Genomic DNA, 13,327 nt, shown 5'->3' on the forward strand with positions numbered 1-13,327 from the left:
GTTGGGTTATTGAGATAAGTTTTTAGTTGATTTGAGACATTTTTAGACTCCTGGGAAAGCATGTACACCTACCGTGTTTCTCCAAAATGCATGGACATGAGCATTTTTCTGCCTTAACAGGGTCATTGTGGTGGACTCTGAGGCTGGATGTGGAGCCTAGTCACCTGCGGAATTAAACAAAATTGAACTTCCCACTGTGCTTCGGGAAACAACCAGCTCAGCTTTATGGGTGAGCTTTGCAGTTGGTTGGTGTAGCCAATCGGGCACCACAATGGGCAGGAACACGAAAATACCACCAAGATCTGCATACCGGTTACTGTGAGCTCCACCGTCTTAGATTTTATCCAACGTTGTGTGACTTAGCAGTGTCATTAACCCCAGTGTCCCTAGTGAAGTGAAGCCAGAGTGGGCTTCCAGGGAAGTGTGCTGGAATTCTAGGGAAGGCGTGTATGTACTTCTACTTCTTTCTCTGGGTAGATAGCCTTAGGAGAATCCTCTTTATCTTGAATTGTCTCAATTTGGGGGAGGGGGAGAGGAGGCATAATAAAAATGAGGCTACTCTAACCCTCATAATTTGGTTTTCATTTATTTCTATGGACCATACAGAGCCTCAGGTTTGTTTTCAAGTATTGGGGTTTACAAAAAGATATTCTTATTCTGATCTGTGGGTATTTGCTAGGTGAACTTTCTGTGGCATGAAATAGAACCTGAAACTTTCTACTCCACCATCTTGCTGAAATAACTAATTTGATGCTATAGTGATTGTGATTTTTTCATCATTTTATTTTTGTATAGTTCATTATTAATGCAGAAAAAAGCAACTGATTTTTGAACGTTGATTTTGTATCCTACAATATTACTGAATGTGTTTACGAATTCTAACAGATGATTTTGGTGGAGCATTTAGGGTTTTCTATGTATATATATTAATACCATGTCATTTGCAAATTGAGACAGTTGCACTTCTTTCTTTCTAATTTGGATGGCTTGTAATTTTTTTTATTGCCTAATTTCTCTGGCTGAGACTTCCAAAACTATGTTCAGTAGAAGTGGAGGGAGTAGGTTTTATTGCCTTGTTCTTTTTCTTGGAGGAAAAGCTTTGAGGTTTTCACCGAATATAATGTGAAAACTGCAGGTTTTTCATATATTGCTTTTATTGTGTTGAGGTAAATTCTTTCAAAACTTAGACTGTTGAGAGATTTTATTATGAAAGTGCATTAAATTTTTGAAATGTTCTTTTCTGAATGTTTTGAAATAATCTTGTAATCTTTATCCTTCTTTCTGTTAATGTGGTGTATTACCCTTATTGACTTACATATGTTAAAGCATCCTTGCAGCCTAAGGATAAATAGCACTTGCTCATGATGTATTGCTCTTCTAATATGCTGTTACATTAGTTTGCTAGTATTTTGTTTAAGATTTTTGGATCAATATTCGTCAGAAATATTGACTTGTAATTATGTTTTCTTGTACTGTCTTTGTCTGACTTTCGCATAATGGTAACTCTGACTTAATAAAATGGGTTTGAAAATATGTCCCCTTCAATTTTTTAGAAGAGTTTATGAAAGTTTGTTGTTAACTTCTCTTTAAATGTTTGATGGAATTCACCAATGAAGCCATCTGGTGTTGAGCTTTTCATTGCTGAGGGGTTTATGGTTAGTAATCACATCTCCTTAATCATTATTATCCTGTTCAAATTTTCTATGTTTTAATGACTCAGTCTTGTTACACTCTGGGTTTCTAGAATTTTATCTACTTCTTCTAGATTATCCATTTGTTGGCATATAATTGTTTGTAGTTTTCTCATAATTTTTTGAATTTATGCGGTTTTAGTTGTAGTGTCTCCTTTTTCACTCTTCTCCCTTCAATTTTTAGTATAGCTGAAACTTTGTAAATTTAATCTTTTAAAAACAACAACTGTTTTTTTTTGCTATTTCCTATTGTTTTTCTATTTTGAATTTTATTTATTTTTGCTTTTTTCATTTGTTTTCAATTTTTATTTTTAGTTCAGTAATACATGTATGGGATGCACAGGTTTGTTACATAGCTAAACATGTGCCATGGTGGTTTGCTGCATAGACCATTCCATCACCTATATATTAAGAGCAGCATCCATTAGCTATTCTTCCTGATGTTCTCTCTCACACCACTATCCCTTTCAACAGGCCCCAGTGTGTGTTGTGCCTCTCCATGTGTCTACGTATTCTCATCATTCAGCTCCTACTTACAAGTAAGAACACATAGTTTTTAATTTTCTATTCATGCATTAGTTTGCTGAAGGCAATGGCTTCTAACTCCACCCTTGGCCCTGCAAAAGACATAATATAATTTCTTTTATGGCTGCAGAGTATTCCGTATATATGTACATGTACTAAATTTTCTACATGTAGTCTATCCAATGATAGACTACATGGATATTTAGATTGTTTCCATATCTTTGCTATTGTGAATACTGCTGCAATTAATATACAAATGCATGTATCTTTGTAATAGAATGAATTATATTCCTTTGGGGATATACTCAGTAATGGGATTGCTGGGTCAAATGGTATTTCTGCCTCTAGGTCTTTGAGGAGTCATCACACTGACTTCTACAATGGATGAACTAATTTACACTTTCACGAACAAACTAAAAAAGTTTTTCTATTTTTTTTTTCTCGGCAACCCTGCCAGCATCTGTTGTGTTTTGACTTTTTAATAATTGCCATTCTGACTGGCATGAGACGGTATCTCATCATGGTTTTGACTTGCATTTTTCTAATGATCAGTGATGTTGATCTTTTTTTCATGTTTGCTGGCACATGTATGTCTTCTTTTGGGAAGTGTCTATTCATGTTTTTTGCCCACTTTTTAATAGGGTTGTTAGTTTATTTATTGTAAATTCCTGTAAGTGCCCTGTAGACTCTGGATATTAGACCTTTGTCAAATTGATAAATTGAAGAAATTTTCTCCCTTTCTGTAGGTTATCTGTTCACTCTGATGATAGTTTCTTTTGTTGTGCAGAGGTCTTTTTAGTTTAATCAGATATCATCAGTCTATTATTGCTTTTGTTGCAATTGCTTTTGGGTTTTTGTCATAAAATCTTTGCTCATGCCTATGTTCTGAATGGTATTGCCTAGATTTTCTTCCAGGGCTTTTATAGTTTTAGGGTTTACATTTAAGTTTTTGATCCAATTTGAGTAAATTTTTGTCTACGTTATAAGAAAGGGTCCATTTTCTATTTTTTCTCTCACTGGATTCAGTCCCCTTCCTACAGATATATAGGAATGGGTTTCCCTCCTAGCCAGGGATCCGGGGGCTGGAGTATGTAAAACTCCTGGGTCTCTGTGTGTCCTGAGTGTCTGTTCTGCCAAGAATTGACACAGCTCTGTGTATCAGACCCAAAGCCTGGTGGTGTTGCCTCACTAGGGAATCTCCTGATCCATGGGTTGCAAAAATCCATGGAAGAAATGTGGTTTTTCTGGGTGGAGTTGCATAATCACTCATTGGTGCCCTTGGTTTGGGATGGGGGTTCCTTTGGTTCCATGATGCTCTTGGGTGAGCCGTTGCTCCCCCTCCTATGTTTCTACATTCTAATTGGGCCGAAATTTTCGCCTAGTCAGTCCCAATGTGAGAACCTGGATATTTCAGTCGAAGGTGCTGAAATTACTCACCCCTTTTCATTCCTCTCCGGTGAGGGCCACAGACTGCAGCTGCTTCTAAATGGCCATCTTGAATCTGATCAATTTAATCTTTATTATACTTTTCTTCTGTGAACATTGGGATTAGTTTGTTATTTTTTTGTAGTTCCTAGTGAGTTTATGTTTTTTTAAATTTATATCTTTCAATTTTTTACATGTATTTGTCTATTACTGTAAACTCTGCTTTGGCTGCCTCAGTGAAGTTTCTTAGAGATTTTGGATATTAGACACTTGTCAGGTGTGTAGATTACAAATATATTCTGTTATTCTGTAGGTTGTCTCTTTATTGATAGTTTCTTTTGCTCTTCAGGAGGTCTTTAATTAGGTTCCATCAGTCAATTTTATTTTTTGTTGAAGACTTAGTAATGAATTGTTTCTCAAAGCCGGTGTCCAAAATTGTGCTTTCTAGGTTTTCTTCTAGCATTCTTATAGTTTGAGGTCTTACATCTAAATTTTTAATCTATCTTGAGTTAATTTTTGTTTACAGTGAAAGGTAGTGGTACAGTTTTATTCTTCTGCATATGGATGGCCAGGATTCCAGTGACATTTGTTGAATAGGGGATCTTTGCCTCATTGCTTATTTTTGTTGACTTTGTCTAAGATCAAATGGCTGTAGGTGCATGGCTTTATTTCTGGATTCTCTACTTCATTCTATTTGTCTATCTCTTTGTTCTTTTACCAGTACCATGCTGTTTTGCTTATTGTAGCCTTATAGCATGGTTTAAAATCTGGTAATGTAATCTTTCTGTCTGTGTTCCTTTTGCTTATAATTGCTTTGAAAAATTGGGATTCTTTTAAATTCCATTCTAACCTTAGAATAGCCTTTTCTAGGTCTGTGAAAAAATGACATTGGTTGTTTGATAGGAATAGTGTTGAATCTGCAATTTGCTTTGAGAAGTGTGGTCACTTTACTAATATTGATTCTTCCAATCCATTAGCACGAATGTTTTTCCATTCGTTTGTGTAATATGTATTTTTTTTTTCAGCAGCATCTTTTAGTTCTTCTTGTAGTTAACTTTCACCTCACTGGGTAGCGGCATTCCCACGTATTTTATTCTTTTTGTGGCAATTGTGAATAAGATTGTATTCTTGATTTGACTCTCAGCTTGTATCTTATTGCTGTATAATGATGCTCCTTACTTTTATATAAATTTTGTATCTTGAAACTTTACTGAAATAGTTTATCAACTACAATAGACTTTTGATGAAATCTTAAGGTTTTCTAGATACAGATTTATATCATCAGGGAGAAGAGACAGTTTAACTTCTTTTTCTCCTATTTGTATGCATTTTATTTTTTTTATCTTACCTGATTGCTGCAGCTAGTACATCTAGTACTATGTTGAAGAAGAATGATGAGAGTGAGCACCCTTGTTTTGTCATAGCTCTCAAAGGGAATGAATTATTTCGGTAATTGTCCATTCAATATAGTGTTGGCTGCATGTTTATCATAGATGGCTCTTATTTGGAGGTATGTCCATTTGATGCCTATTTTTTTGATGAATTTTATCATAAAGTCATGTTGTATTTTATTGAAGGCTCTTTCTTCATCTATTGAGATTTTACACATATTTATATTTATATATAAATATATACCTTTTATATATGTTGAATATATATTCTCTATATAGAAATTATTCTCTATATAGAAATATATATTGAAATATATAATTCAGTTTATGTGATGAATTTCATATATTGATTTACATATGTTAAAACAACCTTGGGGTGAATTAACTATTTGATATTCTTTTGAATTTGGCTTGGTAGTTCACTGTTGAGCATTTTTGTGTCTATGTTTATCTGGCATATTTGACTGTAATTTTATTTTATTGTTGTGCCTTTTCTAGGTTTTTTTTTCTATAAGAGTGGTGCTTCATAGAATGAGTTAGAAAGAAGTCTTTCCTCAAATTTTTGGTATAATGTCAGTAGAACTAGTGCAAGTTTTTCATACATCTGTTAGATTTCACCTGTGAATTTATCTGGTCTGGGGCTTTCTTTTGATGGGTAAGTTGCATATTACTTATTCAACTTTGGAACTAAATATTGGTCATTTCAGGGTTTCAATTTGCTCTTTATTCAATCTTGGGAGATAGTGTTTTTCTGGAAATTTTTCCATTACCTCTAGCTTTTCCAGTTTATGGGCATAGAGATGACTCATAATAGTCTCAGAGGATCTTTTTTCTTTTATGTGGTATTAATTGTAATGTCACCTTTGTAATTTCTGATTATGATTTTTGTGACTTCTGTCTTTTCTCTGCTAATCTAACTACCAATCTATCAATATTTTTTATTCTTTCAACAAATCACCTTTTGATTTGACTGAGACTGTATGGATTTGGGGATGTCAATTTTATTCATGTCTGCTCTGATTTTATTCATTTTTTTCTGCTAACGTTGGGCTTATTTTGTTGCTCTTTTTCTAGTTCCTCTAGGTATGATGTTAGCTCATTAATTTGAAATAATTCTGATTTTTTTAGGTCATAATTTAGCACTATAAATTTTATTTTTAACACTGCTTTTGCTGCAGCTCAGAGATTTTGTGGGTCCCATCTCTTTTCATTCAATCCCAATTATTTATTTATTTATTTAGAGATGGAATCTTGCTCTGTTGCTCAGGTTGAAGTGCAGTGGCACAATATCGGCTTACTGCAACATCCACCTCCCAGGTTCAAGTGATTCTCCTGCCTCAGCCTCTCGAGTAGCTGAAATTAAAAGCACTTCCCACCATGCCCGGCTAATTTTCATGTTTTTAGTAGAGATGGGGTTTCACCATATTGGCCACGCTGGTTTCGAACTCCTGAACTCAAGTGATCTGCGCACCTTGGCCAATCAAAGTGCTGGGATTACAGGTGTGAGCCACCATGCCCAGCCCAGTGTTTTTAATTTCTTCCTTAATTTTATGGGTTACCCTGAAGTCATTCAGTATCAAATTGTTTAATTTTTATTTATTTCTGCAGTTTTGACAGATCTTTTTTGTATTTTTTTTTTTATTTAATTGCCGCCAAAGAGTATGGTTGTTTTAATTTTGATTTGTATTATATTTATTAAGACTTGCTTTATACCTGAGTATGTGATCCGTCTTGGAATATATACTCCATATAGATAAGAAAAATGCATATTTTGTGGTTGACGGGTAGAGCATTTTGTAGATGCCTATGAGGTATAATTGTTCAAGTGTCAAATTCAATTTCAGAATTTCTTCGTTAGTTTTCTCCCTTGATGATCTGTTTATTGTTGTCAGTGGGGTGTTGAAGTCTCCCACTATTGTGTGTCTGTACAAATGTTTCTGTAGATCTAGAAGTACTTTTTATTAATCTGGATTTTCCAATGATGACTGCATATTTATTTAAGATAGTTATGTCTTCTTGTTTAATTGAACCCTATGTAATTATGTAATGCCATTCTTTGTCTCTTTTTTGCTGTTGTTGGCTTAAAATTTGTTTTATCTTATATAAGAGTAATAATTCCTGCTTCTTTTGGTTTTTCATTTGTGTGATAAATCTTTCTCCATCCCTTTCTGTTCAGTTTATGGGTGTCTTTACATGTAAGATGGTCTCTTCAAGACAGCAGGCAGATTTTTAAATTGTTGTTGTTGTTGTCTTTATTCAGCTTTCCACTGTGTGTTTCTTATGTGTGGTGTTTAGACCATTTACATTCAAGTTTAATTTTAATTTGTGAGATTTTAATTCTATCATGAGGTGGCTAGCTCGTTGCTTTGTCATTTCTTTTGTGTCATTGCTTTATATAGTCTGTGGGGCTATATGTACTTATGTGAGCTTTTTTTGTGAGAGCAGGTATTATTCATTTGTTTTCATTTTTAGAACTCCCTGAAAAATATCTCCAGATGATTGTCTAGTGCTAACAAATTCCCTTAGCACTTGTTTGTCTGGAAAACATTTTATCTCCCCTTTGCTTATAAAGCTTACTCTGGCCTGCTATAAAAGTATTGTTTTGAATTTCTTTCCTTTAAAAATGCTTAAAATAAGCCCTTAATCTCTCCTGGCTCATAAAATTTCTGCTGAAAAGTCTGCTGTTAGGCTGATTGGGTTCTCTTTGTACATGATATAACCTTTTTCTCTAGCTTCTTCATGAGATTTTTTTTAATTTAGCATTGACTGTAAACCAACAACAGTAAAAAAAAGTACAAAGAATGACATATTTATTTCAGTTCAGGGCTGTTTCTAGAGAGCTAGTGCAATCCTTTGGTGGTGTCAGTATACTCAGCTTTTTCATGATTCCTTAGTTCTTGTGCTGTTTTCTTTTTATCTGGACATTCTAAAACTTCTAATTTTTGTAATTATTTTTGTGCAAGTAGAATTTTTCTTTTTCTTTCTTTTCTTGTAATATAATTAGTTTTTTTTTTTTCTTTCCTTTTCCTTTTCCTCCTGTACCTAGGGGATATGACTTTATAGAATGCTGACTAGGGTTCCCATCGGCTTTGCTTCCTGTGCACTTCTGTCAGTGCGTTTTATATTGGGCTATGCCATTTGACCTACCAACCAGTAGATGGTGCTAATAGGTAAGAGGCTGCTGCACCAAACATGGCTGAATGTGTTCTTGATGGTTGTTTAGACAATAGGCTGATCTGTGAATTGCACACTAGTCTGTGCTCCCTGATTAACCCTGGTGGTCTGGGGACCAATGTGGTTGGGAGCACACTGGGCATGTCTGCCTAGAGGTAGTAGTTACTGTGCTGCAATTAGTTTGATTTTGTGTAGTATTTCTTAGAATCTTTTATTTAAAACATGTTCTCAGAACTTGTTATGGTAAAATATGTGCTATGGGCACATGCACAGATATAATTGTAAATCAGAGAATCATAAGATCTTGTAATTTAAAAACAAGACCAACTTTCTCAGGCTTATCAGAGAACTCTAAGACTTTACTAACTTTTGTGTTTATATGTAAAACCCATAACAAGTAAATAGTGCCTAAAATTTGAGGAAATAACTGAAGATCAGTGACAAAGTTAATTAGATATATGTTTTAATGACTCAAATGGAGACATTTAAAAAGCTAAATAAATCAGAGTTCTAGAGAGGCAGTGTTGGCTTCTTTTATTTATCTCTCTGAAGATCAATACTACACATTAAACTCCCATATTTTAGTAGGTAAGCATGTGAATCCAAAAAAAAATTTCGACCACTCTTGCACTCTTTGCCATTTTCCCCAGGTCCTTATTCCTCTTGACAACTGAAACATGTCTTGCTAGGTCCTCTTGGTTGCTAATGTTGTTTGAATATCTGTCTCCTCCAAATCTCATTTTAAATGTGTCCCACAATGTTGGAGTTGGGTTCTGCCGGAAGGTGATTTTGTCACGGAAGCAGATCCTTCATGAATTGCTTGGTAACATCTCCATGGTAATATGTGAGTTCTTGCTCTATTAGTTCATATGAGAGCTGGTTATTAAAAAGAATCTGGCATTACTTCCTCTCTCTCTTATTCCTTCTCTCATCATGTGACATATCTGCTCCCTCTATACCTTCTGCTATAATTTTAAATTCTCTGAGGTTCTCACCAGATGCACATGCTAGTGTCATGCTTCTTGAAAAACTTGTAGAACTGTAAGTTTGTTTTATATACAAATTACTCAGCATCAGGCATTCCTTTATAGAAGTACAAAATGGAGTAATACAGGAAATTTGTACCAGGAATGGGCTGTTGCTAAAAAGACACTTGAACCTGTGGAAGCAGATTCAAATCTGGGTAATGTACAGAAGTTAGCAAAATTTGGAGAAGTAGAAGATATAAAGTTTAGAGAAAGGTTTGTACTTATTAGAGACTATTTAAGTGGTTTTGACAGAAATGCTGATAAAAATATGGGTGGTAAAAATCAGGTTGGTGATGTATCAGGTGGAAAAAAAGAAACTTGTTGGGAACTAGAGTGAAGATTACCTTTGTTAGGTCTTAGCAGAAATTTAGCTGAATTGTGTGCATGTCCTAGACTTTTTGGATGGCTGAACTTAAGAAGGATGATGTGGGTATATGGAGGAACAAATTTCTAAGCAGCAAAGCATTCAAGAAGTGGTTTGGCTGCTTTTGACGGCCTAGGAATAGAAAGGTGAGCAAAAGAATGACTTAAAGGTGGAACTTATATTTAAAAGTAAAGCAGGACATAAAAATTCAAAAATTTTCCAGTCTGGCTGTGTAGTAGGGAAGAAAATAGTCTTTTCAAATACAAGGGGGAGGCAGGGTAACCTCTTATGAGAGAGATTAGCATGACTAAAAGTGAGCCAGGTGCTAATATTGAATACAATAGGGAGAAGGCCTTGAAATCTTTTCCAAAACCTTCCAGGATTTTCCTCCCATGAAGGCTCAGAGGCCTAAAAGGACAGACTCATTTTGGGGGATCATAAACAGGATGCTGTTAACCTATGCCACCTCAGGATTCTGCTCTCTGCATCCCAGCTACTCCAGCTCCAGCCAAGGCTTGAAGGACTGCAGGTATATCCTGGGCTGCCACTACTGAGAGTGCAAACTGTAGGCTTTGTGACTCACTTGGTGTTAAGTTTGCAGGCACACAGAATGTGATTGTAAAGAAGGTTTGGTGGCTTCCACTTAGATTTTAGAGGATGTATTGGAAAGCCTGGGTGCCCAGGCAGAAGCCTGCCGCACGACAAAAAAAGCCTTTAGAGAGAAGCTCTACTAGGACGGTGCTAAGGAAAAATGTGGGATTTGAGCCCCAACACAGAGTTCCCAATAAAGCACTGCCTAGTAGAGATGAGGGAATGGGGCTATACCACCTTTCAATTCCCAGAATTGTAGAGCAATCGGCAGCATGCACCCTCAGCCAGGAAAAGCTGCAAGCATTGTAGTCCAATGCTTGAGAGCAACCACGTGGGCTGCACCCATCAGAGCCATGAGGGCAAGGCTGCCCAGGGTCTTTGGAGAACACTCCTCACAACAGTGTGCCCAGCATATAGGAAACAGTGTCAAGAATTATTTTGGAGTTTTAAGATTGAATTTCTCCTCGATGTTAGAGGTGTGGTCTAGTGGGAGATATTTAGGTCATGTAAACATAGCTTTCATGAATGCTCTGGTGCCTTCTGCATCATAATCAGTGAGTTCTCACTACATTAGTTAATATAGGAGTTGGTTCTTAAGAAGAGTCTGGCACCCTTCCTCTTCCCTCTTGCTCCCCGTCTCATCATGTGACATGCATACATGCTTTCCAGTGTAATTGCAAGCTTCCAGAAGCCCTCACCAAAAGCAGATGCTGGTGCCATTCTTTTTGAACAGCCTGCAGAACCATGAACCAAATAAATTTATTTTCTCTGTAAATTACCCAGCCTCGGGTATTCCTTTATAGCAGCACCAAATAGACTAATACAATTATCTACTCAACATTTTTTTTCTGCCTGTTGATTCCTTGCCTGTCATCACTGTAGAAGCTAAGAATGCCATGTACATACTTTCTAAGTCCTCCTTGAAAAGCTAAGTGTGGCCACTCAACCTAGTTTGGGCAAATGATAATAAGAACAATACTTCTGGGTGGTGTCTAGTGTTTTTCTTTAAATGGACATCGAAAGTCCATGAATAGGCTTTTACCACAAAGAAAATGGGCTTGCTTTCTGCATTGTGTGTTTTAATATGAAGACATGATACTTGAAAGTGCAGCAGCCATTGTGGCCAAATCAGGGCGTCTATTGCCGATGTTAAGACAACCCCCTCAGAAAAACTAAAAGAACTGGATGGTATTGCTAATCCACTGAATCAATCATAAAATTTTCCTTCCAGAAATCTCATTAATAAAACAATAATGTTCCTATAATTTAAGCCATTGTTAATGGGGTTTTCTGTTACATTTTAAAGAAAGTAGCAGTAACTGTTTCAACTGTCTAAGCCAGCTTATGACTGTTTTTTTTTCCAGTGTCTTTCATTTCATATAAAATAACCTTCTTCTCTTTCCATTTTTATACCTTTTTTTTTTTTTTATCAGAACTACATCAAGATGTCTTTCTTTTTTAAGGCTTTTCTTTCTTCATCATTCAGAGTTAGTTGCTCCTCAGGTATATTTGGTCATTGATTCAAAAGTACTTATTGAGAACCCACTTTATGACAGACATTATACTATATGCTAATAATTTAACATTAAAAATTACCTTTATGGAGCTTAAAGTTCATAGTAGATATAATTTTTTTCTTACTAGTATCCATTTCTCTATTTATTTCTACTGGAAGGGCCATCATTTTGTTCTGTTGTCCATTGTATTAGGCCATTTGTACATTGCTATAAATAAATACCTGAAACTACATAATTTATAAGAAAAAATAGTTAATTGGCTCCTGGTTCTGCAGGCTGTACAGCAAGCATAGTGGCATCTGCTTTTGGAAAGGTTTCATGAAGCTGCCAATCATGGTGGAAAGCAAAGCAGGAACAGGCACTTTCCATGGCAAAAGCAAGAGTGTGTGTGTGTGTGTGTGTGTGAGTGTGTGCGCGTGCGTGCACGTGTGCGTGTGTGTGTGAGAGAGAGAGAGAGAGAGGTGTCACACACTGTTAAATGACCAGATCACGTTTGAACTCAAAGTGAGAGCTCACTTATCACCAAAGAGATGGCCCAAGCCATTCCTGAGAGATCCACCTCCATGATCCAAACACCTCCTAAAAGACGCTATCTTCAATAATAAGGATTACAATTCCACATGAGATTTGAGTGGGGACAGATATCCAAATTATATCATTCTGCTTCTGGTTCCTCCAAAATATCATGTCTTTCTCATATTGCAAAATAAAATTTTACATTTCCAACAGTCCTTGATAGTCTTAACTCCTTCAAGCATTAACTAAAAAGTACTAAGTCTCATCTGAGACAAAGAAAATACCTTCTATCTATGATCCTGTAAAACCAAAAACAATTTAGTCACTTCTGAGATACAATGGTGGTATAGGCATTGGAAAAACATTGTCATCCAAAAGGGAGAAATCAGCCAAAGGAAAGGTACTACAGGCCCCACACAATTGAGAGGTAGGCTCCCAAGGCCTTGGGCAACTCCCCCCCTGTGGCTTTGCAATTGTTGAGTGCCTACAGGTTTTCCAGACACAATGCAAGCTGCCAATGACTCTATCATTCTTGGGTCTGGAGAGCAGTGGCCCCCTTCTCACAGCTCCACAAGGCACTGTCCCAGTGGGGACTTTGTGCGGGGGCTCCAACAAAACATTTCCTTTTCACACTGCCCTAATAGAGGTTCTCTCTGGGGGCTCCACCCCTGCAGCAAGCTTCTGCATGGGCACCCAGGATTTTCTAAAACTCCTGTGAAATCTAGATAGAGGCTAGCATGCATTCTTCACTTTTGCATTCTGCACATGTACAGACTTAACACCACAAACAAGCATTATTTAAAGTGGCAGCCTGAGCTGTACATGGGCCCCTTTGAGCTATGGCTAGAGCAGCTGAGATGTGGGAAGCAGTGTTATGAGGCTGCACAAATGAGTAGGAGCCTGGACCTGTTCAACAAAACCATTCTTTCCTCATAGGTCTCTGTGCCAGTGATGAGAGGGGCTGCCCTGAAGTCTCTGAGATGCTTTCTAGACCCTTTCCCCATTGTGTTGGCTATCAACACTTGACTCCCTTTTAATCACATAAATTTTTCTAGCAAGTGGTTGCTGCACAGCCTGTTTGGACTCTTTTCCTGAAAATGAGATT

This window comes from Macaca nemestrina, chromosome X, assembly GCF_043159975.1.
Source record: "Macaca nemestrina isolate mMacNem1 chromosome X, mMacNem.hap1, whole genome shotgun sequence".
Taxonomy (NCBI): domain Eukaryota; kingdom Metazoa; phylum Chordata; class Mammalia; order Primates; family Cercopithecidae; genus Macaca; species Macaca nemestrina.